The sequence below is a fragment of the Haemaphysalis longicornis genome, unplaced genomic scaffold (assembly GCF_048455015.1).
Source record: "Haemaphysalis longicornis isolate Haplotype H1 unplaced genomic scaffold, Haemaphysalis longicornis Haplotype H1 scaffold_49, whole genome shotgun sequence".
NCBI lineage: Eukaryota > Metazoa > Arthropoda > Arachnida > Ixodida > Ixodidae > Haemaphysalis > Haemaphysalis longicornis.
The window spans coordinates 1,855,100-1,881,899 of NW_027526384.1; the positions used below are offsets into that span (position 1 = coordinate 1,855,100).

The window sequence follows — 26,800 nt, forward strand, 5'->3', positions numbered from 1 at the left end:
AGCTACACATGAGATATGAGGCCCGCCGCAGTGGAGGACTCCGGATTATATATGACCACTTGGAGATCATTAACGCGCGCCGAAATCTTGACGCACCGGCGTCTTCGGTTTTCGCCTCCATCTGAAAAGTGGCCACCGGAGCTGGGATCGAACCCGTGTCCTTGGGGTCAGCAGTAAAACGCCTCAGGCACGCATCCCATAATTAACTAATGCCCCAAGCTTTTACCGCAGGCCAGAGTTGACACAATGCTCTTCCCCCGTCTTTTGAACTCGGGGTATAATTCCGTTTTTCAGATAGTCGTTCAACATGGTAGTAAGGTCTTTCGAGCGCTTCTAGTGGCATTCAACTTCGGCTATCATATTCGGCTAGAAAAACTGCATTGGTAATACTTTGAAAGAACAATAGCAACTGGTATTTTGAACAGGTACTCAGAACAAAGCGTTTTGTTTTGTGCGTGACGGTTTGCAGCATTCTTGATCTCTGGCTGTCTTTCTTGCCTCCTATCAAAGTGCGCTGGAATAGGTCATCATATTGTCCTGTTATGTTCTTGTCGAGTTTTTTTACATGCATTGTGCTACAGAAGATTGACGTGTCGTAAGTAATAGAACTATTTCTGTCTGCAATGAAAACATATCGGTGGCCGGAAAAGCTTCCCCTGACGACAAGAACTTTTGCCACCCCTTTTGAAAATAATGCGTGTTTATTTGATCAATGTCGGGAATAGTATGTCACTGCTATGGCGTGCAAAAGGAGTACAAAAAAAATTTTACTTGCCATGCAACAGCCGCATGCAACACATACGCTTCCGCAAACAGCTCCAAAATGCTTTTCGCTTCCTCTCTTGCGCTTATTTCTTCATTGCTGGCCTCTTCCGCGATCTCGTGAGTATTCATACTTTGACTCAACATTGCTTGCTTTTCTTTATGAACGTTACTTAGGCATCTGCAAAGAAATAACAGTGCGCGTGTTTCGGTAGAAACAAAACAATATTTGGGGAGATTCTTTTCTGCTGTGAAGTTAAACTCCCAAGCTATGATGGTTACGTTACCTGGGAATCAAAAGGGGCAGAAGGCGCGTTTTGGGCACAAAATACAGTAAACGAATACGTAAATCACAATCGTAAATACAATATCCTCCCATCAGAAAGCCCCTACTCCTGGCGCGGGGAGTAGCTAGACGTCGCGAACCCTGAAATATAAAGGGCAAGTATTCAACACGGCGAAGCTGCTCCACGAGCTTTCGAAGAATTCTGCTCCAACGTACAACACATTTCAGCGATGGGGAGGCTGCGAGGCTGATACGAATCTTTGAAGGGACACCGAAATGTAAAAGCAATTTTGCCTATATCCGTAGGTCCTTGTGTCAGGATTACAAATATGCAACTCGCCGCTGCAGCACTTGCTTAATAATGCAGAAAATTCCGAAAACGCGATAACATATGCTTTTCCGCACTGCAGTTTGTAACATCCCGCGTCACGAATACGTGGGTTAACAAGGTCGATGCATGGCAAAAACACCGACGCAGTGATATGCAAGCGCTGAATACATGCACACTGACCTTATGTCGAAGATGTAGTTTTTCTTGCCAAAGCGTTATATGCCTCATTAGGAGAATGATGTTATGTGAGATGCTTCGAACTTTCTAAGAATGTGAAGGCGAAAGAGTGGGACGTTCTGTTGATCTACCCTTGAGCGTTCTGTTCAACTTTGTGGCCACAGCCGTTACCACTCCACCAGCCCTATGAACAGCATCATCCAAAGCTCGTTGTGCTCACTCGCCTGATTGAGGAGCCGCCTGTTCACCCCTATCGGTACCTTCACAGCACCACCAGACAAGGCGGATCGTGTTGCACGTGCGGCAGCGGCCTATCATCCTCCAGCGCTGCTGTTGCTCTTTCCCGGCCCGCGCTATGTCGCCATTTCTTAGAGCCCTCCTCCGACCACCTACCCTCACTGCTGTCAACGCGAGAGGCAGTTATGAGGTCGGTCTTTGGCCTCTTCTTTCTTTGAGACGTCAGCTTTCTAACAGATCCATCGTACCAAGCCTTATCGAAAACACTGTGAGCGGTGACGTGACGCCTTACTTATGCTTCACCAAAGCATGAGGAGAGAGGCCACGCGGCGTAACACGCAAGAAAAAATCTTGGTAGTGACCATTATATCACGGAACATGAACGGATAAACTCAGTCGTATGCTGAGGCAGCCACCAAATGCAGAACTGCAGAGGTATGCCTGTGCCGAACAGACGCATGGTTGCTGCACATATGGCAGGCCAAGAACAGCCTTCGACAGCGAATCCGCAAATATAAGCTCCATCCCAACTTGCATTGTCAGCTTGCCCGGCTTGACCGGGACATCGAGGATTATGCGAGGAAACTCTTGCGGCAGAATTGGCATCCGGCCTGTGATCGCATGGAGAGATTCATAGGGATGGCGCATCATGCGTTGTGGAATAGACCCTGCGGAAAGTAAGACCACGCAACGAGTCAACTTCAATGTTGTCCTCCACAAATATAACCACTCGAACAAATAACTTCTTGAGGCGCTTCAGGGTTTCTACATCGCATATTCGGGTTACGAAACTTTCCTCCTTATTGGGGCTGTAAGCATACCTCCCTCGATCGCCCCGTCATGTTAAGCGAGGTACGAAATGCCATTGCAGCCCTCCGGACCGGCTGCGCTCCAGGACCAGACGGCATCATAAACATAATACACCCTAACCTAAATGACTTCATCGAAACCGCAACACGCTTCTTTAACGTGTGTGGGGACACGGGTCACAATCCCGCTCAATGCAAAACAGCCAAAGCCACCACTATACCAAAGCCCGGGAAAAAGCTCAAAATTGATCATCTTCGTCCAATGTCTCCCACATCGTGTGAAGTCAAACTCCTGAAACATGCCCTATCAAACAGAAAAATTGTCTATATTAGCACATCATGGTTTGCTTCCGCACCAAACTCTCTAAATAAGGCATCATGCTTCGACTGACACACGGTGTTATTGACGGAACGCGGTGTTCATGAGATACCCCCGCCAGCTTTGTGCTCGACTTTGCTGAAATTCCTCAATCACGTCAAACGTTCGACAATCTTAGAGAACCACAACACTCTAAAGAAGGAAGGTTTGCAACTGCATTCACGACTTTCTCACCGATCGAACAGCATCTCGCACGATTAGCGGGCTTGAATTCGGCAAAATCAATTTATGCAGTAGGGGAACACCTTAGCACCCCGTTCTTTCATTTTCCTTTTCAACGTGGCAATGATCGGTGTGCCCAATCTCATAAACAGCATAGAGGAGCTCCAGCACAGCTTTTACGCCGCCTATGTCATACTTTGGGTTTGCGGTGGCAGTGACGGTCACATTGAGAGAACACCCCAGCGAGCCATAGACACAGTAAAAAAATGCGTTCCACCCCTGGGTCTCAGCTGCTCACCCAAAAAATAAAAATTCCACTCTACCATCCCATCAGTAGAGGGAGTGAAACCATTGTCAATTCCCTTGACTTCAACTTTTTGCGGCCGGTTCGTGCCGCATTCCTATCGGTTCGGTGGAAGTGCCATACGTCTCGCATTCCTATCGAGACCCATCGTCTCTAACATTCGCGTTCTGGTACTCCAGATACAAGTGAACGGACATTACCCCAAAAACGTGCTATCGCTCGAACAAGGGGTACATCAAGCAACCAAGCTAATAATCAGGATGGCAAGTCGCAACCGCGGGATGAAGGAATCTAACCTCGAACGCATAGTACAAGCCTTCGAAGTAAGCCTTTTGATGTCTGCCACTCCATACTTACGGCTGCAGCAGGCAGATGTAATTAAAATAGACGCTCCACTCCACAGAGCCTGCAATATGATCATCGGCCTCCCACAAGCCACGTCAGCATGAGTATTTGAGCTTCTTGGTCTTACAAATACTTTGAATCAACTCATCAAAGCTCAACAGCTAGGGCAACTCACACGACTGACCTACAGCAGGACGGGGCACCACATACCCAACTCATTGGATATTGGTCGCCCCCACAGCGCGCCTACTAGTTTCGCGATCCCGTCAACGATAAAAGAAAACCTTTACATGTCTCCGCTCCCACGTAACAATCACCCTATACATAACAAGGAGCAGCTAGAGGCCAGAGCCCGTGCTATGCGAAAGCCGGCTACGTCGCCTACGAGGACGCGTTCCACTACGAAGGCCGCGAAGCAATGGCAATAGTGCTGGTGAACACTGAAGGCCTTTCCGACAGAGTCCTTTCCCAACAAATCTCTTTCCGAATCAGCAAAATCTATACACCAGGCCTTGCGCCATTCCTTCCGGCATAAGAATTTGTTTCCGCCCAAAGTTAGCTCAACATCAACTTTTGCCGATCCTGCACGAATGGAGCCATCCGCCGGCCAACACCAGGCGCCTTGATTGGTTCCTACCGACATCCTAGTGGCAAATTAGGGCTCTTAGCAAGTTTCATGCTCAACAACGTGGCGGCTGCCCAAGCGAGGGGGAAGTTCGCGAGGCCTAGATGCGTCGGCTTGTATTACGTCCCTGCTATGTTGTGACTGTTTGATTCAGGGTATAAAACCACGAAGCATTTGTTTGTACCAATGGCATCCTATGTGCATGGTGCTTAGTATGAGACCAAAGTTCCTGATGCAAGTTCAAACATACCCCGATGTCTGTTTTGGTGATGGCTGGCGGTTGTTTTTGTGTGTTCGGGAGTGTGTGTTTGAAGAAATTCATGCGGTCGCTTGTGCGCACCAGCTTCCAAAATTGATAAAGGAGTGAGAAACGAGCAAGCAGACAGTTCTATGTGCGTCGAACTGAGTTTTCAGTGCCGCTACGACTACGGCGGGGTCGGGCGCTGATGCGCTGCTCCCGCAATTTTGTGAGCGACAAGCTTCCAAAAGTTATGACCGTGGTACATCATGAAGCGAGCAAAAACAAAACAAAAAAGAAACAAGTGCGGTTGTCCGTAGTATTTGAAGTGTCTTCGTCATTCTGTTCAGCGCGTTGACATAGGTACTGTATCGTTAAGTGTATCCGCGCGCCCGATTTATTACAGCGAGCTAGACGTCAGATATCCACGAAGATTGCACAGGCGGCAGCAAGTAGCATTTATTTGCGCCGATAGTGCCGTGTATGCACCGCGCAACAGTTTTTAACAGCAGGCTTGCGGCGAAGCGTTTCTGACACTATCGGGCGTTCTGTTTCGTGTGCGGGCGCTGATGGTGTGATCCTACAGGCAGTACTTTTCATGGGCATGGCTATGTATTGCACAAACATTATGCAGTTCTTCAACACACAAAACCCCTCTTAACAGCTGACCGTGATAGTTTTGAGAGCCATATATTGAAATATCAGTCAGTGACCGAGTCCACTCAACCTTCTGGGTTGGGTGTGTGCTAGGCTGATACGGAGTGCTCTTGTCCGTGCAAATAGTGTTCAAGCAGTCACAGTGCATGCTTGTGTCCGTGAAGTAGATATCCTGTTCTGTGTTGCTTCTGGGGTAGACCTGGGGTGTTGCTTATGGATTAGTTAGGTAAACCTGGGGTGTTTCTTATGGATAGAGCTCTACAGGGTTAGCCGAGGAGGAGTTTGGCCTCGTATGACATGCGGGTCCCCCGCAGCCAACAACTCACAGGCGGTCGTGTTTAGACCTTGCCTTGCCGAAGGACATCTGGCCAGTGTCCACTAAACCACTTATCTTTGTACCACACTGATCGAAAAGCCATCGGGGTAACCATCACGAAAGGAGTGTCTTGCTGATTTTATGCCAATCCCTAAGTTAAGCCATAGCCTTCAAGCTAACTACTTAGATCACTGCATTTTACTTTGTTTCCGATATAGCTCCGCTGGTCATCCATTTTTACAGAGTGGAACGGCTGAGACCATTTAGAGTATTTGGTGAAAAGGCAAACTAAGTTTTTGAAATTGACATTTCCGTCTACTCGAGCACAAGAAATATGTTTGTGTGCCATGTAGTTACAAGACGACTGACAAGCTAAATAAAGTAGGGTAATATTTGTGGGACGAGATATCGTTCCCATGGGGTCCTTTTCTTTTTGTTTGCGTCAGGTAAACAATTACCTCTCCCGATAAACGAACGTGTAGCTTTCTGGCCAACACCATGACGCTTACAAACAACCATAGTTCAAAATGTGCAGTACCAATTCACCTAATTCAGCGTGTTCTTGTGCATATAATAGGCACTCGGTACAACGTAATTGTTAATTTGCATGTGTCCAAACATTTCCTGCATTAAGTAGAAACTTGTGAGGTGTCCGGTAAATACTGCAATACCTAAGTGCCCCACTTCTGTGGTACTGTTATTGCTATTCCTCCACTTATTGATGAATTTCACAAAAAAGCGTGTATTTGCGTTTACTCTTTAAAAGACAATATACTCATACTTTTTTTTTTCTGTTGCAGATCCCCTCTTTCAACCGCCAATCAAAATGGAAGTGGCCCGCCGGTTCCCTTGGGGTAGTATTTCATGTTTTTTGCCATTGTTAGAGCCAATGTGTAGCTAAGTGCTCGAGAGGACTTTTCAATGGCTCATTTCGAGTAAAAGCCCTCGTTACATTGAGGTGTAAATCTTTACGTCCGATTTCACTTTTCTTCTCAGCACAAAGTGCAGTCCTATTAACGTGTGCTAATCGCAGTATGAAGTAGGCTCAACCAAAATCTATCTCCCATAGCTCCGTCGACCTTGCTGCCGGTCTTCCTGCTCCTGAATCTTCCGGGTGACTGGCTTCAAAGGTTTCGATGTCCTGTGGACGCAGAGAACTCCTCCTGAGAAACTCCATGTGCATGCGCGAGAAAACCAGGTTGGGGAAGAGTTCGAAGAAATAGGATGTATCGAAAAAGCGATCCTCTCATAGCCGAACACCACGTGGCGAGCTACTGCGAGAAACACAGATGAAGCGATAACAGCGGGCAGGGCCATTGGCGGTCCGGGGGAGCAGCGCCAGCGTGGCAATGTCAAACACCGGCAGCACGTTACTTTGGAATGGGTAGGCCAGATAGTTTTTTACAATAATGTATCAGAGGAAAAGTTAGTGCTGCAACCACACGTAACCATGGGAATTATGGGAATAGTCTAGTTGTCCACTTTGCTTCGTAATTGACTTTGCTTGCAACGTTTTAGCGAACGTGAAAATGCGTAGAGTGCAGCAAAATTGACGATAAAGTTGTTTGTTAAAAACGATAGAAAATAAAAAAGTGCTTTAGCAGTGAAATGAAGCGCCCCTCCGTTTCCTGTTTGCTTTTGCAGTTGGAGGTTTAAGTGAACAATATCATCTGCGATCGTCTGCAATCATCTGCGATTTTGAAGGACCAAGTCAGCTGTTACAAAATACTTTTAAATTCATCAATACCTTGTGACGGTACCTTTTAATCGTTCTATCATTCTTTTAAAATCATAATTTATCAGAACAGTTCCCAAATGTTATTGCAAATGTATATATACGACAAAACATTTGTACCGCCTTCAACCCATACCTGACCACCATGGTGTAAATGTTTTGTAGTAGGTATACAGTACTGTGGCTGAAGAAACGGTCATCGTACTGGTTATCACGCACAATTGCACAACTACTGTCGTCAAAGATTATTAAGGAACGTGTCAGTTGTTCATGAACCGAAGTCTTTCCACTGGCGCATATATCACCTCCTACGACGGACACTTACCTGAATGGTTACCATCAACAATAAACAACTTCGGTAAAGGCACTGACATAATCCTTCGCGCAGTGTTTTATTTTCGTAATGTACCAAGTAGCCAAAATTTCTATCCTGCTTCAGCTCGAAATCGTTTGGACAACCGCTCTCTACTTTCCGTTGGAACATCGTCGCCCAAAGGAGTACCCAAGAACTAGCCGGCCGGGCACCAGCTACGGGACGATCAGCAGAGCGTGAACAAACTGCTGCTTACATATCAGGCTATCACCCGACAGTATGTACACTCCTGCTAGGCGTACCAACCGCGACGCGGAGAGTAGGGGACCCGGTTGTCCGACAACCTGCTTCCGCGTCATTTTTTATACATTTTACACAACTCGTGCTCCATTATACAGAGCCCTTGACGAGAAGCGAGGGGAACCTGATACTCCTTAACCAATGATGACATGAAGGGCATTACGGAGTAGCACCAAGACAGGTTGCAAGCCATCGAGCACTGCACAGCACGCTCTGACTGCAACGCACTTCATCCTTCATTTTACAGGCGAGACATTATGGTACAATTACGGCCAAAGTTTGCCGACACTCCCCAGTGGAAATTGTTCAGTACACCACTCTGCTCTATAACGAACACCTCCTCGAAAGTTGGACTCACCACTATGCACAAATGCATTCGTGTCAGACATTTTTTCGATAAAATATAAGCACCCTTATATCGAAGCATGACGGCTTTGAAGCCGCACAGTGAATTTTCCATGGACCCCTATAAAGAAAAATACAGACCAAGCCCCTTCAAAACCGGCTTTATTTCTATATAAATTGCTGGAAAGACATTTTTCGGAGCCGTGATGTAGGCAGTCTGGAATCAAATTATACAGTTTCGAGAAGCTTTTAATTGCAATTTTTTGAGCGGAGCAAGTGTGACACATCAGTCTATACGGATGGACCGACACGTTTCTTGTTGAGTATGCGTGGGATTGCTTACACCTCTAAAACAATGCAGCGCTCCTAGTCCTGCCAAATATTCGCGATGTGAGACGCGTGGCGAAGAGCTACATGCGGAGAAGGTTCTCAGCCGGTCAGCGTTTCGAAGCTCCGCACAAGGCCTAATATTAAGTAGACCCGCCCGGCCACCGGGACTCTCTGGCATTACCCGCACTTGAGTGGTGATGGAATTGTTCTATTAAACATAAAAAGACGCTTCGTACGGGTTCAAAGCATTGGCGGAGCAAAACCCAAACATTTAACAGCTCTTTTTTAACAAAGAAAAAAGGGCCCTTTTATTTGGGACCATAAAGTGCATGCATATATTGTGGAAAGGAAGGACTGGAAAGTTGGCTTGTTCATTCCACACAACATGTATGCTGGATTTCATTATTATTGCACCGGTTCCAGAGACAGAGCAAGCAATTTTTGTCACTCCGTTGAAAGCGGTACAACCGTTTGCCACACATGGGCCGCTTGTCGTCCTCAGTTCCAGCTATGTTTTATTACATAAGCACAGTTTCTCATGTGACTTCTGGCTTTGTATTACGCCAACCGTAGCTATTAAGCTAGTGTTGTGTGATTTTTCTGTGATTTTGTTTTGTGAACTTACCTAGTTCCATTCCTGAACTTTCAATTTTGTGCACCCATTTTCTCACGCGGCTATTTCCACGCTCTGTTTTCTGGCTTTTCTGTGCATTTGCGAAGAATATTTTTGTTTAAGCAGAAGCCTTCAATGGCCCATTGAGAGCGAAACATACGTCGCCTGAACTCCGCGTACGTACACGAAAGCCCGCTCCTTCATAGGTGTTCTATAGCACAAGGTGTTCAATAGCGCGGGCTGAAATTCGGCAATAGCGAGAGGTGGTCGTCCACGCTAGTCGACCGCAGATTGATAGAGCATAAAACAAGCAGCAAACTTCATTATCGTCGTTAGATCTTTCTTCGCACGGCGGCAAGAATGAGCAGCGGTGCAACGCGTAGGAGACAAATCGAATCCATTCGAAATGCTAAGGCGGACCTCAAACTAAAGCATGTCAAGCGACCTGACAAAAATGTCAATTTTTCAAAAATGTCAAATTCAAAATGTCAAAATGTCATTGTTCAAAAATGTCAAATGAACAATGCTTCCGTACTCGAGCAAGCCTGATCAAAAAACCAGTTCGGGTCCACCCGCTTTCATCTTTTTCCACGCTGTCACCAGGAGTGCACGCACCAATCAGGAAGGACCTGACAGTCACAAGAGACGCAAAACACTCGCTCTGAGAGGGCACCTTTCCCTCCCACGTAGGTGACGTGTCGTTGGCTCAGGGGACATTGCCGTCAGGGGAACTAAGTCGTCACTACCCCAAAACTTGGCGTCGCACTAACGGGAGACCAGCTGGCGCTTCCCGCGTGCCGCCGCTGGCTGAATAAATGCATTCGAAATGATTACTACACTAAAGTAACGCTAAAGTGCAAAAGATAGTTGCCCTATGTCGCTAGGTTGTAGTGTCGAGAATATAAATAACACGTTCGCAGCACCAGGAGTTGCTTATTAAAAAAAATGGCAATGCGTGAAAACATTTCTCGACGCTACACATACTTTACCGCACTACGATTTCCGACGTCACACATAGAGAACGTATGCCGAAGGGGGATTTGTAGAGCTTCAGTGAGCGTTTTTCTGAAATAAACAGCAAAGCAGCAGAGGAACGCAAATATAAAACGAAGAGGTACGGGAAATTTTAACAGCGGAGCAGTTTGAGCTTGAGCTTTGTCTGTTTGCGTAGCAAAAAAATGTCAAGAAAAAAACTGCGCGCCCTGTAAAGGATTCACCGACGCAGAAAGGGTATTAACACAATGAAGCCGACTTTCGCGCCTGCTCGAGTGGGAGCACAAGGGGCATATGCGCATGCGCACCCCTTAGTCTACAATTTGAAATGTGGTAGTGTTTCTTGGGCCAATAACAGAAATTGACTCAGCTTGCACTAGTAGTGCAAGGGTGGAAAAATGCTGAAGCTGGGGTCGACCTAGCTCCTCCCCCGCCCCCCGCCCCTCGGATTCATTGTCAGTGTGGGCTTCCCTCACGGAGCACATTGGAGATGGCGCGGCAAATTTACCCAGCGTTCCCCGCGCGCTCACGCCACCCGGCGCATCGGCGTGACCCGGCTTTTAAAGACGATAGTCTTTCTTGGGCGACTTAAACCCAGAAATTTTGGTCTGTCTGTATGTCTGTCTGTCTGTATGTCTCCCCGCGATACGTATGTGGTGCGGGTTGGGCTTTTATTTTACTCTATAGCCCTTTACCTTTGTCTGTATGTCTGTCTGTCCGTCTGTGACTCGATTCAGCCACCCGGCCAAAGTAAAACAATGCCTGTGCAAAAGTCTTATATAGTCACAGCTAAATCTACCCGTCTAAGCCAGGTGTAATGTTCATACTTGTGAACATTGTTGAAGAAGAACAAGACATTACAGAAATATAAGGCAACAAAGTAATACAGAAGTGATATTTGCCGTGTTCCTTTATACAAAATCATACATGCTTGACTTTTGCGAAATTAAATAATTCATCAACTGCACAAAAAAATTCCCTCCGCCGTCGCCTGCTGTCGCCCGCGCCACTATAGCTTCTGGCGCCATTTTAAGAAATCAACCGGCAACAGTTACGAAAGGTTCCACTAGATAGGTTCCACGTTCTGCTTGCAACGCACGTGGAGTAGGGAAACGCAGTTCTATAAACGATGAAGTAGGCCGCCTCGATTCACGCGTGTCTTCACCGTACGGCAGCGTTGGCATCGAGACACCCGGTTTTGAGCAGTGGAACGCGGGAAATTTAAAATGATTTAAGCAAACCTGTGGCGTCTTTACCGTGGTAGGAGCACGACGCAAGAGGAACAACATGAGAGGTGAGCGGGAAAGCGAAGGGAGGCATTTACTTGGCAAAAGTCGATAAAGACTATCGTCTTTTGACGACATTTGCAGCGAAAGGAGCAGATACGCAGCCAATTTTTTCGTCTGCTTTGGCGACGGTTGTTTTGGGCCTGTTTTAACGCAGCTTCGCATCCATTGAGCGCTTCCTTCGTACGGCTTGATTGAATTGTTCGGCAGCACCTCCTTGGCGACCCAGACATGACAGAATTCAGTGGTCGTAGGGCAAAGATCCGTTAAAGATTGGTTTTTAGGGAGGGAAAACAACATGTAGAGACCACATACAGACATCTGGCCGCTAGACAGACGCTACCTTTCGCGCACTGCTTGCCACGAATGGGACTCCGTTTTCTAAATTAGTGAATACCAATTCGGTTGTGTTTTAACAGGTATTACAAAAGGCGAACGGAGCAGCTGGTTCTGATAAATAGCGATTATAAGAGTTCGGCAATCAGTTCTGGTGCTTCCACGCCCTGAATGTGACCCGAGCAAAGGGTGCAGCCGATCTCGTTAGAAAAAACTATTCGGTCAAAATAGTCGACTGTGAATTGGGTAAAGACGGCCTTTTGAGCCTAGTGGGCGCATTTGTGGGAAGGGAACTCACCCGTTTCCTTTGCATTTACGCTCTTAATGACCCTCCGGCACGAAGTTAGCTTTTTTACCTCCCTCCGCCCTCTTTTGAATGTTCCAAGGATGGACATGTACTCGAAACCGATTTAAATTATGGGATGTAAGAGAGTGACAGAGTGGGTGGGTGTAGGTGATGTCTCGTCACTCATTTTAAAGTTGGGCGTTCGTGATTGTGACTTCGCTGACGCCGCCTCGGGATGGAAGTGGGCGATCGCCCGGTACACCCGATGGTGTGGTGCGTTTCAGGCCCGTCTGGACCGTTTCTATGTTTCTTGCGACGTACTTTCCCGAGTACAAAACTACGCCCTGACACCCGTCCCGCTGTCTGACCACGCCTTAGTAAAATATGCACTCAGCCAAGATGGGAACTAAAAATAGGGCATACTGAATCCTCGTTGGATTATGAATGCCGCCATCATCCAAAATACACAATTTGTAGACCACGTGCAGGACGAAATTAAACGTTTTGAATTCCTCACGCTCGCTTGGAACGGGTGGGAATCTTTCAAAGTTAAAATTTAAAAAAATGTGCAACCACAATAGACAGGATTGAGGCTCCGAGAGGTAGGGCGGCCCAAAAACGTCTTATGTCCACGCTTCGAGATCTCATCGAGGCGGACAAAGAGATGCATGGGGAATTCCGTGACGACATCCGAGTAACAAAAAAAAGAGTTGTTTAACAAATTAGAGCCTCGCTACTGGTGTTCCTTGGTCCACAGCAGGGAGCAGAGAGTTGAGTCTTTGACACAGCACTGTAAAATTCTCCGCAAACTCGATCAAGAGAATGCCAGCCGGAAAACCATTACTAAAATCCACCACCCAGGTCAGCTCGCGCGGGTACCGCAAAAAGTTGCAAGCGATTTTCAGGACTGCTATTCCCGCCTTTTCAATTTTCAAACCACATTCAAAAAAATTATGATGATTTAAGAGAAGCAATCAACTCTCCAATAACAGCAGCCGAGGTAGAATCCTTAATAAAAAGCCTCCAGAAAAACATGTCTCTACACTGTAAACGCAAACTAGCCGGAAATGGAGTTTTAATCAAGTAATGTGCCCTGAAAAGTACCTATAGCAAAAAATGTACTCCCTAGGCATGATCTAAAGAAGTGGACGAACCTCCACGGTAATACCGTTGCCCATCCGGGTAGCAAAAGGGAGGATTTAGAACGACTTAACACCATTTGTGAGATGGCGTTCGGTTCCTTGTATACTACCACGTCCACAATAAACGCCCTATCTGAGGTAATCATCTCAAGCGGGCGGTCGCCATGTTAGTCTTCTGTTGTCTCCGTGCACCAGCACTTCAACCGTGGCCTAATGCTAATTAGAACGAGTAAGCAGGACGCAACGGTTGCCCGCAGCTACAAAACCAATACCGTATACTTCAACCAGCGCGATCACAGGCAGAGAGCGCGGCCGTGTTGTCTCAATCTGTTTATTTTGGCGATAGGTGGTGTCAAACTCTGCTGCTAACGAAGAGGCAGTTCTCGCCGTTGCAAACATTTGCAACGTTCATCTGCTTCGCTTGCTTGCGCATACATAGACGATTTAAATTCCCGTGCCAGCGCGCCAACGCACCCGACTGCAGCGACTCAACTTGCCCTGGCGGCACGATTGGCTGCCCGGATGTATACAGCCTCTGTGACCTCTGTGCTATCAACGCAGCGCGGCCGGTGACTCGGCGCGGCCGGAGCTTCAAGCCTCGCCTTGGGCCGTCGTTTTTTCTTATTTGTGAAGGACTAGTAGTGCCATTTGGTGGAAAGATTTTCATGTGCCCCTGTCACACGAGGAACGGCCGCAAACAGCATTTGGATACGGCGACAGCTGTGGACAGCTCGCTGGTAAGTGGTCTTTCATCAGTCGATGCGTTTGTCAAACGTTTGGATAGGGTTAACAGCGAAGTACCCGGGTACCCATGCCGCTCACCGCTCGTACGCGCACGGGCAAAGAAAAAAGCGCACACTCGTATTATTTTACTTGTTTGTGGGTTTTGGGGTATGCGTTCGCATTCTTTTGTAGGCTGGTTTGTAACAGGGCATTCGAGGTAAAATCGTTTGTCGCGCGCGGCGTCGTTTCAAAGCAACGTGACGGTTACTTCGTGCTGGCGAAAATCCGCGCAGTCAGACGGAAGCGGTAAGGAAGGTAGAGAGGTCGGGGAAGAGGGCGCTAATATATAAAAGAAAGCGTAATACAAGACGAGAAATATAACACAACCCGCTTGCATTTCTCCGAACTTCAGGACAGAGCCGCACACGGGTACGTTGTCACAAACTCGAGCGTACGACGTCTAAAAGTACCGTATATTTTTTTTTTTTTCATTTTTCAACGTGACCTGAGCCACTTATCTTCTCATTGCCACGCATGCAGACCTGATTGTGTCCCTGTGTTTGAGCGCACAGCCATCCTTTTGCGACATAAGAACCAGCAAACGCGAGAAATTGTAGAAGCCAGCCACATCAGAAAAGCTGGTTCCGAATGTGTCAGTCATCCCTCTATCGCCCTGCTTAATCGAGAAGTCGCATATTTAGACGCACATTGAGCGCTATTTCGGTGCTTCTGGGAATGCGTGTTGGGGGTGGGAGGGGGGTCTTAATCCATGTATGATGCGGTTATCTTTGCTGATTTTTCGCCTTTCGTGCGCCTCAAAGTTCGTTTTGTGGTTTTGTTGTTACGATTTTTTAGTATTTTCGGCTGAGTGCGCCGAGAACTGTGACGCATTGGGGGCGCGGCAATTGGGCGCTTGGGCATATAAAGCTTTGAATTGTGCAATAATAAACTAGTTGCGAGTGTGCGCTTGTGCCGTCTTCATGTGTTCTTGTCCTCGTTAATTTGCGCGCAGTTTATTTTTCGCAATGCATAATTACCAACTCGCCCAACTCGCAACCCTTTTACAGATCTTATACTCCGTAACAATGAGTTGCCTGTCCTTTTAGGTACGGCAAAATCTCGCGCAGCGCATCATTCTGCCAGGGGGCCATATCCTAATGTCAATGCACACACTATGAAAGCAGCTTGCACTTAATGCGTCACATTGTCTGCTGATAAGCATTTTAGATTCGCCCCTCTCATCATCATTCACTTCGTGGAGATGGCGAGATTTTCTTTCATAGCTTGTTGTCACTGCAGTAATTAATAGCAGAATCAGTCCTACAAATCACAGAAACGGTTCGTTTCACGTTACACACTAACACACTTTGCACCACACGGAGGAACAATCGGTTGCAGTGATGAGGCATAAGGGTAACTTGTTGTTAAAGGGTCATTGAAGACAACCAGCAAGTTGATTTCAAACGGAAGTCGGACCTCCGCATAGCCATTTCAGCATTGATTTAGTGCCAAGATGCCTTAAGTGCTGAGAAATCGCTGTTCAACTGCTCATCAAGCGTGACGCAAACATGACTGCAGTCGCTGTTTGCATCAGGATAAACCGGAAGCAAGTGAAGCAGCGGTGATTAATAGCAGTATACAAGCAACTGAATACAACATTACCACGTACCAAGCAGTTTGGTCAGTTACGGTCAAATCGCTCATGCTTCCCCAAACTCCCCTGTCATTTGCCGTTCGAGACCACTAAGCAAAATGTTTCTCCATTGGACCTGTGATCAGTATTTACGCTTCACTGAAGAAGAACATTGGCCTTTTGAGGCCTCGCAAGTTTTGGCGTCGAACGATTTTCTCATGCGTAGCTCGCATGCTCCCTTGGAAAGCGGTACTACCACCCCAAGTATGGACGAGTAGCACCATCCAGCGGCAGCCAAGAAAGAAGTTGTGCGCGTCAGGCCACTTAAGCCCTTCCGGTGAAAACGTGTTTTTGCTAGTTTCAACTTTATTTTAAAAAAAATGCCAGGTGTAAGAGGGGTATAATAGTGTTCCCCGTGAGCTAATCTATCAACCTAGAGAGACTTGCATTTTAATTTCACTGTCATTTAAAGTTGTGCTCGAGTATATTGTGCAGGAGTAATATCTTTTTTATTGCTGCAAAAGCCACGATGGTTAATGTACTGGCACTTGGTTTTATGAAGCCTTTGCATTCCTAATTTAAGTACTGAAATTCGCAGGGAACCTGGCATAACAATTTTATTACTGTGCCGAATTATTAAGTTCGTTTAACCATAGTGTCTGTTTTGAATTTTACATGTGGGGCATTTTTTTTTTCTTTTTTGCTTTTTCAGGTAGATGTTCCTTTGACTCCCTGCTTGCATTCCGCGAAAGGGGAAATTAGCCTCCGCATCGATGGCCAGAGTGTCTTGACTGCATCATCTTTACTGGGAGGACTGTGTAGTCTGTTTGCATCGTTCTGGGTTTTCAACATTCAATATCCCAAGAAGGCACACAGAGCTCTAACGTTTGTGGAACATGCCTTTTTGGACCTTGCCAGCACCAAACCACGTGTGAAGGATTTAGAACTAATTAACTTTTATCGCATCAATATCCCTCACCAATATTTTATTTGTTTTTAATCCTGTAATCATTGGATAGTAGTTTAAAGAATTTCGTATTATGTTTCTGACGTTTTCTTTTTTTTTACTGAACAGGGGATATTTGATGGGCCCTTCTGTATGCTGATAATACAGCTATCTTTTAGTGAAGCAATAATATTAACCAACTAATATAACTTGAAACAATTATCTAAATAATGTTGGCATCATCATCATCATCACCAGCCTATCTACGCCCACTGCAGGGCAAAGGCCTCTCCCATTATTCTCCAATTACCTCGGTCCTGTGCCAACTGTGACCAATTTATCCCCGCAAACTTCTTGATCTCATCTGCCCATCTAACTTTCTGCCGCCCCCTGCAACGCTTGCCTTCTCTAGGGATCCACTCTGTTACCCTTAATGACCAGCGGTTATCTTGCCTTCGCATTACATGCCCTGCCCACGTCCATTTCTTCTTCTTAATTTCTACTAATATGTCTTTAACACCAGTTTGCTCTCTGACCCACTCCGCTCTCTTCTTGTCCCTTAATGTTACACCTATCATTTTCCGCTCCACTGCCCGCTGAGTCGTTCTCAATTTAAGTTGAACCCTCTTAGTGAGGCTCCAAGTTTCTGCCCCGTAGGTGAGTACCGGTAAGATGCAGCTGTCATACACTTTCTTCTTCAGCGATAATGGTAGGCTGCTATTCATTATCTGAGAATGTCTGCCATATGCACCCCACCCCATTCTGATCCTTCTAATTATCTCTGCCTCATGGTTGGGATCTGGGGTCACAACTTGGCCTAAGTAGATATATTCGCTTACCACTTCCACTGCCTCGCCACCTATCTCAAACTGCTGTGCTGTCCCGAGGTTATTGATCATTACTTTAGCTTGGGGTGCGGCCTGACCCCGGCGACCATTGCCGGTAATGCACTCCCTCACCAGAGCAGGATTGGCCACCCTGGTGTAGTAACGGCCACAACCTCCCATGAATAATGTTGGCAACTGGTGCCAAATGAATCAACTCAAAATTATCGGAAAAACACGAATTACATGGCTTTTTCTTCTCACTCTGAAGAAGCTGTCGCGATACCACCCATTCTGTTCTATATCCTTGCAATTAACCCCTCAGACTGGGTCACTTTTCTTGGCGCATTTGTGTCTTTATCAAAACGCACTGGTATTTTCCACAGCATATTTCTCGTTCTTTATATTACTCATTTATCCATAGCCATCTCATTGCTGTCTGTCTCCTACATCATTTATCTCTTGTGCCTTTACCATCTACAAAATGCTCGTTACCTTTCAATATCAAATCGTTACACAGCTCTCGCACATTTCACCACCAATTGAAAAAAAATTTTGTTGTTGTAAACCACTGCAATCATTTTTTTCACTTTGTGTACTGAGTATTGATGCGTACTGATAAGTACTCACGCGTTCTCAATCCTCTAGTATTATATAATGATGTCACTTACCATGCCGTTGTGTTTGTGCCTATATGTTTTTCGCGTATTTCCAGTTCTTGTAGTAATATTAATTCTACGGTTTGTTCAACTAGCATTCTATTGCTGTCTTCCATTCCTAACTGGCGTGTTTTTAGCAATTTACCATTTTTGCTTTCTTATAGGAGGTCGCCCTAAGTTTTTATTTCGGAGCTTCCTTGTGTACACCATGTACCATGTAAACTTGTATGCGAAAGTTCGTTTGAAATAAACCTGAAACCGAGCAAAACCGTGTGAAATCAGTACTCCCGCAGGGAACTAGAAACTCTCCCTTGTGGCCTTGAAAAAACTCCTTTCGGAAGGCCTACAAAACCGCCCCAGCTTTGCAAAACTCCATTCAAAAGAAATATATGCTTCCCTTGAACCTCCTAAAAACTCCCCTCGCGAGGCCTACAAAACGTAAAACTCCATGCAAAAGAAGTAAATGCTTCCCTTGAACCTCCTCAAAACGCCCCTAAAATAACATAAGTACTTCCCAAGGGAGCCATAATAAGTCCTATTCAACCGCCTAAAAAGTCCATAAACATCACTTAAAAACGCCTTGAGGAAGTAAAGAATACTCCATTTTGATCTCCTTAAATTCTCCCTAACATTTCTTAACACTCCCTAACTACCTCCTTTCTATCACCTAAAAACACCCTGTTTTGAGGAGGTAAACAAAACCTCCCTGTTCCATGTAGTAAAAAAACTCCTACAAGGAGGATCACTAGAGGACAGGCGAAAAAGAACCTCTAGGGAGTATATGGGTGGAAAAAAAGTTTAGAGTCTATGTCAAGACGGGATTGTTTCAGGATTTTTTCAGGCGTCTAAAAACGTTTAAGCCCAATCCTCGCTCCATTCTTCGAGGACACACTGCAAAGAAAGATACCACCCCCTTCCGTGCGAAACAGCCATCTGATCCTCTTGCCCGAAAACACCCCAGTTTGTTCAACCCCAAGCACCTCGAATTACTGTCCAATCCCCCTGCTGTATTCAGACTACAAATTCCTGGCTCGGATACTCGCTCAACAACTCGAAACAGGCCTTAGTGCGGTGGTAGGCCCACACCAGATTTGTGGCTTTAAAGGCCGAAGAATAAACTCCAACCTGCGCTGGATGAGAACCACGTGCGAGGCGGAAGAACTAGGGTACGCTCCGCTGTCTGTGACTGAGCTCGACCTCAGGGAAGCCTTTGAGAAGGTACAATGGTCATTTCTGTTCCCACATCTACTGTACTGAGACACCATGTTGGAGTGGATTCACATTTGCTACACACAAACCATGACAAGCATAATCCTAAATGGTCAGGTAGGAATTCCCATCATGGTACAAAACTCGGTCTGGCAGGGAATGTCCTAAGCCCGCATTGTTTTTGCCCTTTATCTGGAGCCTCTTTGTGGCATGGTGGCCGCTTCCAAAGGAATCGAAGGCCTTGTTATAGGCGGACGGGAACTCGCCAGTAGTCTGGCATATATGCCGATGACGTACCCTTGTCTGATCAACGGCAACTTATCCAGGGAAAGTGCTCAAACTGGCACACCAGTTTTTCCCTTTCTCTGGGGCCGAGCTGAATCTAGAAAAATTAGAGGGGACCTAGTTGGGGAGCTGGGAACGCAAACCATGCAAGTGCTTCAACATATGGTGGTCTGACCGCGTTGAAACATATCTAGGTGTAGAGATTATCGTGGAACTTCGGTGGCACCTCGGTGGAAACTGAAAGTTGACGCAGCAGAATGGAAGCTTCGCCTATGGAGGACCCAGAACATCAATTTACACTAGGTCACTTTTGTGCAACGTGGTGGTTTACCCTGCAATCTTGTGCGAAGCGCGCATTACCGCCATCGATGCCGGCTCGGTATTGGGGCTACGCCGGTCATGGGGTGGTTTTTGTTTGGCGGTCCCAATGCGAACCGTTGCGCCACACAAATCTCTTCTGGAGCGTGGAGGAAGAAGGCATTGTACTGCTAAATGCCAAACTCAAGCTCATAATCCAGCACTTCTTATATTTCCACCACCAGGCTGAGGCGTTCCTTCAAACGGCCATCCAATGTCTAGTCTCCCTCCACTTCAGGCCGTTGCTTGCCACATCAATTCATGTCGATTACGGCTCTCGCACTGCCGGGTTCTACAAGGCGATAGGTGGCTTCACTGCAGACGGTGCTTTCGGGGGAATACCTGCTCGCGGTAAAGCCGCCAAAGCTGTACTGATACTTGGTAGCACAGACACTGCCGCCGCCACTGCGCCGTGAGCCTTCAGTCCCTCAGAGGGGATACGATGTGCTAAAGCGAATTAGACAATCACCCATTCCAGTCGGAAAAAAGGATTTTTATTTCGTATCTATAGGGCAGTGTTCCTAGTCATGGCCCGTCAGCAGGAGCGGGGCTTCTCCTTTTCTTAGGGCGCAGGGTGCCTCGTATGTGGAAAGCGGGAGCCCGCCGAACATGTTTTCTTCGACTGCAAAACAGCCATTTACTTGGCGGACGACATCCAAACGTGTTTCCTCACATCGTAGAACGTCACCTGGCCTAGTCTAAAGTTGGTATGCGTGGAAGCAGACCACGCCGTCATCCCTGAGTGCTTCCTCGGCATAGGCCTCCACGCCCTCTGGAAATCCAGGGAACAAGCAGTGGAACGCGCCAGTGGAGCGGCGGGCTATACGTTCCAAAGAATTCCTTTAGCCTTTGTTACGGCATAGCCTGAGATGCCTTTGTCATTGTTCTTCCTTCTTTGTTTCCTGTTTTTCTTGCTGGATTTATGTTCATTGTCATGTCACAATATGTATACCAAAAAATATAGAAGACGCATTCGCTGTCAAAGACACTGCTGAATCATATGTAAGACTACCGGCGCAACAGCCATATTCTGATCTATGGATGTAAAAAAAACGTCGTGTCACGCAGTTCGGTTGGCTGAGACGTGAAATGACGTCACTATTTAAAGTTATTACAACAGTTGGGGCCACAGTCTGAACCAGGCCTAACACTCTGCATAACGTATATATTTATGTGTGAATAAAGTTATTGTTACAAACAACGCGATGATAGCTCATTCAGATGGACTCCGGTTTCATAACGCCAAGGACCCAGGTTCGATTCCCACCAGGGGAAACGGTGTTTTCTTTCTAATCGAAAATTTTCTTTTCGCGTTGAACAACCTACCGCCCGGGTTAAACAGCTCCTTTGTTAAAATTAGATGACGATTCCGGTGGACGGTATAAGGTACACAAAATAACGCCATTGTGACCGAAGCGAACGCAAGAGCAAGCAATTTCTGAAAAGGGCATTAGCAGAAAAACATGCGAGTGCATATCAACAAACACACCAAGTATACGTACAGTCTTTGTCAAAATTTTGTCGGCCACGGCGACCGTGACGGGAGCAGGCACGCGGAGGAGCAGGGGCGCTGCGCTTGCCGCTGTCGGCTGGTTGCGTGACCAAAGAGAGCGAGGAGAACTTTTGCTTTTGCTTTTGTAGTGTGCCCGGAGAAAGAAAATCTGCGCAAAGTGCCTGCGCCTGCTCTGAGAAACCGGCCCCGCTGCAATTATCGCGCCAGTCGTACCACGAAAGGAAGCGTGATTGTTCCCCTCGATCTCTTTAGCCGCAGTAACCAGCCGACAGCGGCAAGCGCAGCGCCCCTGCTTGCCCGCGCGCCTGCTCCGGCCACGGTCGCCGTGGCCCACAAAATTTTGACAAAGACTGTACTTGCTTGTTGGATAACATTGTTTCCGTGAGCACAGCAGTTTTAGCGTCGCAGTCAGAAATTACTGGAGATAGCTAATCACATTTGCTTATTAAGTTCTGTATGTTAGTAAAAAAAATAAGAAACCTTAAGCTGCACCCAACTGGGTTGCAACTGCGGGGCTGTTATGACGTTGTTATGCTGGAGCTTAGTTGACAAGCAGGATGATCGATTGGCGATGCGGATTCAGTTCTCAGATTGAGTGCAATAAACAAAACATTTCTTACCATTTACTAGCTTGCGATGACGTAAAGCGCACTGTTGCCCACTGACTTTCGCGATTTTGTCGATCGGCCTTTTCTTGTGTTTCGAGTTACCTTACAGAAGTCCTCACGCGTATTAATTCTCGTGGATTGGAGTTAACGTTTCTGCGAAGAAATCGTGACATTTACGTTGGAGAACTTTACTATTATTCAGTTATTGCTCTGGATTTATCGCGCATAAAACGGCCTAGCCGATGTGCCCTTTCGATTCCGTCCTGCGCTACCTGAATTTCAATTTAAGAGGAAATAAGCGTGCGTGTTAGCTCCTCTGATTTCCCCAATTTATGTGGGTTGTCAGCTACACCTTAAAATACTAAACTGTCACGGCGCGCTCTATCTTAAAGATCGTCATGGCATTAACAAAGTTCTGCATTTTCCGAACACAGCTCCTAACATGGTGTTACAATTTTGAACACCAGCGTTAACACGGGCTTCAGCAGCAACCAGTCTTGTGTTAATGTTGTACAAAGTGTGCTCGAGGACTTCTTGACTCAGCTTCACTTCATCAAGAACCTTGATACGTTCGCCGTGGCATGAGTCTGCGTGAGCAGTAATTGCTTTGAAGAACGTTCAGCAACCCATCGGGAGGATCGTTAGTAACGTTATCATCTGGGCAAGGGTTAAGCTGGACATCGCCGCACAGCGACATCTTCACAACACGCAAACATTCGCAAGTCATGGCAAAAATAGCACTGGGGCACGGGAAGAGCAGCACGAAAGCGTTGCTCGACTTTTAGCAGCGAAGCTGTTGTTACTGGCCGTAATTCCCGCATTGCAAAAAACTCCCCGAGCGGATACCCACTTAGGAAGATTGGCCAAGATTCCCCCCCCCCCCCCCCCCCCAAAAAAAAAAAAAAAAACGCCCGTTCGCGGTAATCGTGGCAACACTTGCTCGGATAAGACACCTCGCTTGGCAGAGGTCACCGCGGCCGCGTCGTTCTTACGAATAAACGAAGGGTGCAGCGAACGTCTCAACATACGCAATGCAAAGTAAGCAGGCTCACAAGAACAACACATACTTTCCACCAGCTTCCCACCGTGTCTTTTTTCCATTAGAATGAAGTTGGTTATCGCTTTGCTTATTAGAAAAGAGTTTGTCGCCTGCGGTACCGCATCTCCTGTTACTATGAAATGTTGCTTTTGTGTTCTTTTCTTTCTTTGTTTTTTTGGTGTGGAAAGATTATGAGCAGCGCAACGTCCCGAAAGTTTGTACGCACACGTATAGTGCCCTTCCTTTCCCTGTTCCCTCGCCCCAACCCGCAAACTTATCTTCGTAACAAGGGTGCACTGTAGCACACCTTCAGCACCGATATAAGTGTGCGTGCTTCAAGGTTGTACGTTACTTAAACGAAGGCTGGTCAACCATTTTCTCAAATATATATATATATATACACACACACACACACACACACACACACATATATATGTATATATATATATATATATATATATATATATATATATATATATATATATATATATATATAGCGAATTAGAATAGGAAATGAGGGGCTCGTTGAAAATAACACAGAAATAAGGGTTGGCAGTCGAGAAAACCTCGGAAAGCAAAGGGGAGGATGTGGTAGATCATTGAAACAGATTAAGAATTTGGAAAGAAAGAAAGAAAGTGAAGAAAAAATGCCCGCCAGGTGGGATGCGAACCCACGACCTCCAGAATACCGGTCTGGTGCGATAACCACTACGCTACCGGCGGGGCGATTTTCCCATTCACTTTCTGGGGTATTTATGTTAGGTATGTTTGTTTCCTGTGCTTGGGGGTTTGTTTCCAAGCACAGGAAACAAACATACCTAACATAAATACCCCAGAAAGTGAATGGGAAAATCGCCCCGCCGGTAGCGTAGTGGTTATCGCACCAGACCGGTATTCTGGAGGTCGTGGGTTCGGATCCCACCTGGCGGGCATTTTTTCTTCACTTTCTTTCTTTCTTTCCAAATTCTTAATCTGTTTCAATGATCTACCACATCCTCCCCTTTGCTTTCCGAGGTTTTCTCGACTGCCAACCCTTATTTCTGTGTTATTTTCAACGAGCCCCTCATTTCCTATTCTGATTCGCTACATGCATAGCGAGTGCCTCTGTTCTGGCAGTCTTGTTGCCAAAGGGAGCTTAAGAGGGTTCAAAGCTGGTCGACCACTCTGGACATGTCGTAGACACTCGAGTCACGACCCGGGGGTTAAAAAGAAGGTCCCCTTCACCCCGATTAGTCCGAATGGCGCTGGCTACCACCCCCAAGCACAGGAAACAAACATACCTAACATAAATACCCCAGAAAGTGAATGGGAAAATCGCCCCGCCGGTAGCGTAGTGGTTATCGCACCAGACCGGTATTCTGGAGGTCGTGGGTTCGGATCCCACCTGGCGGGCATTTTTTCTTCACTTTCTTTCTTTCTTTCCAAATTCTTAATCTGTTTCAATGATCTACCACATCCTCCCCTTTGCTTTCCGAGGTTTTCTCGACTGCCAACCCTTATTTCTGTGTTATTTTCAACGAGCCCCTCATTTCCTATTCTGATTCGCTACATGCATAGCGAGGGCCTCTGTTCTGGCAGTCTTGTTGCCAAAGGGAGCTTAAGAGGGTTCAAAGCTGGTCGACCACTCTGGACATGTCGTAGACACTCGAGTCACGACCCGGGGGTTAAAAAGAAGGTCCCCTTCACCCCGATTAGTCCGAATGGCGCTGGCTACCACCCCCAAGCACAGGAAACAAACATACCTAACATAAATACCCCAGAAAGTGAATGGGAAAATCGCCCCGCCGGTAGCGTAGTGGTTATCGCACCAGACCGGTATTCTGGAGGTCGTGGGTTCGGATCCCACCTGGCGGGCATTTTTTCTTCACTTTCTTTCTTTCTTTCCAAATTCTTAATCTGTTTCAATGATCTACCACATCCTCCCCTTTGCTTTCCGAGGTTTTCTCGACTGCCAACCCTTATTTCTGTGTTATTTTCAACGAGCCCCTCATTTCCTATTCTGATTCGCTACATGCATAGCGAGGGCCTCTGTTCTGGCAGTCTTGTTGCCAAAGGGAGCTTAAGAGGGTTCAAAGCTGGTCGACCACTCTGGACATGTCGTAGACACTCGAGTCACGACCCGGGGGTTAAAAAGAAGGTCCCCTTCACCCCGATTAGTCCGAATGGCGCTGGCTACCACCCCCAAGCACAGGAAACAAACATACCTAACATAAATACCCCAGAAAGTGAATGGGAAAATCGCCCCGCCGGTAGCGTAGTGGTTATCGCACCAGACCGGTATTCTGGAGGTCGTGGGTTCGGAGCCCACCTGGCGGGCATTTTTTCTTCACTTTCTTTCTTTCTTTCCAAATTCTTAATCTGTTTCAATGATCTACCACATCCTCCCCTTTGCTTTCCGAGGTTTTCTCGACTGCCAACCCTTATTTCTGTGTTATTTTCAACGAGCCCCTCATTTCCTATTCTGATTCGCTACATGCATAGCGAGGGCCTCTGTTCTGGCAGTCTTGTTGCCAAAGGGAGCTTAAGAGGGTTCAAAGCTGGTCGACCACTCTGGACATGTCGTAGACACTCGAGTCACGACCCGGGGGTTAAAAAGAAGGTCCCCTTCACCCCGATTAGTCCGAATGGCGCTGGCTACCACCCCCAAGCACAGGAAACAAACATACCTAACATAAATACCCCAGAAAGTGAATGGGAAAATCGCCCCGCCGGTAGCGTAGTGGTTATCGCACCAGACCGGTATTCTGGAGGTCGTGGGTTCGGATCCCACCTGGCGGGCATTTTTTCTTCACTTTCTTTCTTTCTTTCCAAATTCTTAATCTGTTTCAATGATCTACCACATCCTCCCCTTTGCTTTCCGAGGTTTTCTCGACTGCCAACCCTTATTTCTGTGTATATATATATATATATATATATATATATATATATATATATATATATATATATATATATATATATATATATATATATATATATATATATGGTTACATAAACGTTCATATTAACAACAATATTTTGTTCTAAGACCCTAATTTTGTCTTTCAGCCGTAAAGGCAGAATTTTGTCCACTGGGTTAAAATCATGGAAAAACGAACCACTGTATACAGTTGTGTACTACAAAACCGGAGGAAAATTATATAACGCGACGTACCCAGGAAATTGGTACCGACACGCAGGTTGCCTGTCACCGGTAGGTGAATTTTACGAACTGTTCGTGCTTTTCTTACGTGCATAACGAAAACAAAAGTGAAGTTATTCGGGATACAAGTTTCAAACTTTATAATTTTAGTTATAATTATTAACATTTCTGACCGCGCCTTTATGTGTTCTATCGTGCGCGTGGTGTACTGTTATAAGGCTTTGGGAAATGGCAAAGGAAAGTGTAAGAGCAAGAATTTTATGGTCAAAATATTTTGCCGTGCAGAAATGGGGAAAACCGGTATTTCTTCTGTCTTTAATTTATTCCTCAAGGGATCTATTCTTTCCTACGAGGGAATATATGGCTAGAACGCTGCTACCCAACGTAATTATCTGTTTTCAAGTAGCTGGCCTTGCCTTTCCTGCAGTCGATGCTAATACTTATTCCTACTGTTTAAGCTCAGAAGAATAAATATTCATAGAGCTCAATGCGTCGGTATGACACCGAACCACAGCTTGTAAATAGTAACGTGAATAGGCAATCATCATTGGCTCAAGA

The 26,800-nt window shown here is 46.4% G+C and overlaps 1 long non-coding RNA gene across 1 annotated transcript in view; it reads left to right on the plus strand.

The window, feature by feature from the left end:
• Nucleotides 1-741: 741 nt before the first annotated feature.
• Nucleotides 742-26,800, plus strand: part of LOC144137742 (uncharacterized) — a 35,581-nt gene continuing 9,522 nt past the window's right edge. Inside the window, exons 1-3 of the long non-coding RNA XR_013315725.1 lie at nucleotides 742-882; nucleotides 6,429-6,482; nucleotides 26,149-26,293. This is a non-coding gene — a long non-coding RNA (uncharacterized LOC144137742). The remainder of the gene's footprint in view (nucleotides 883-6,428; nucleotides 6,483-26,148; nucleotides 26,294-26,800) is intronic.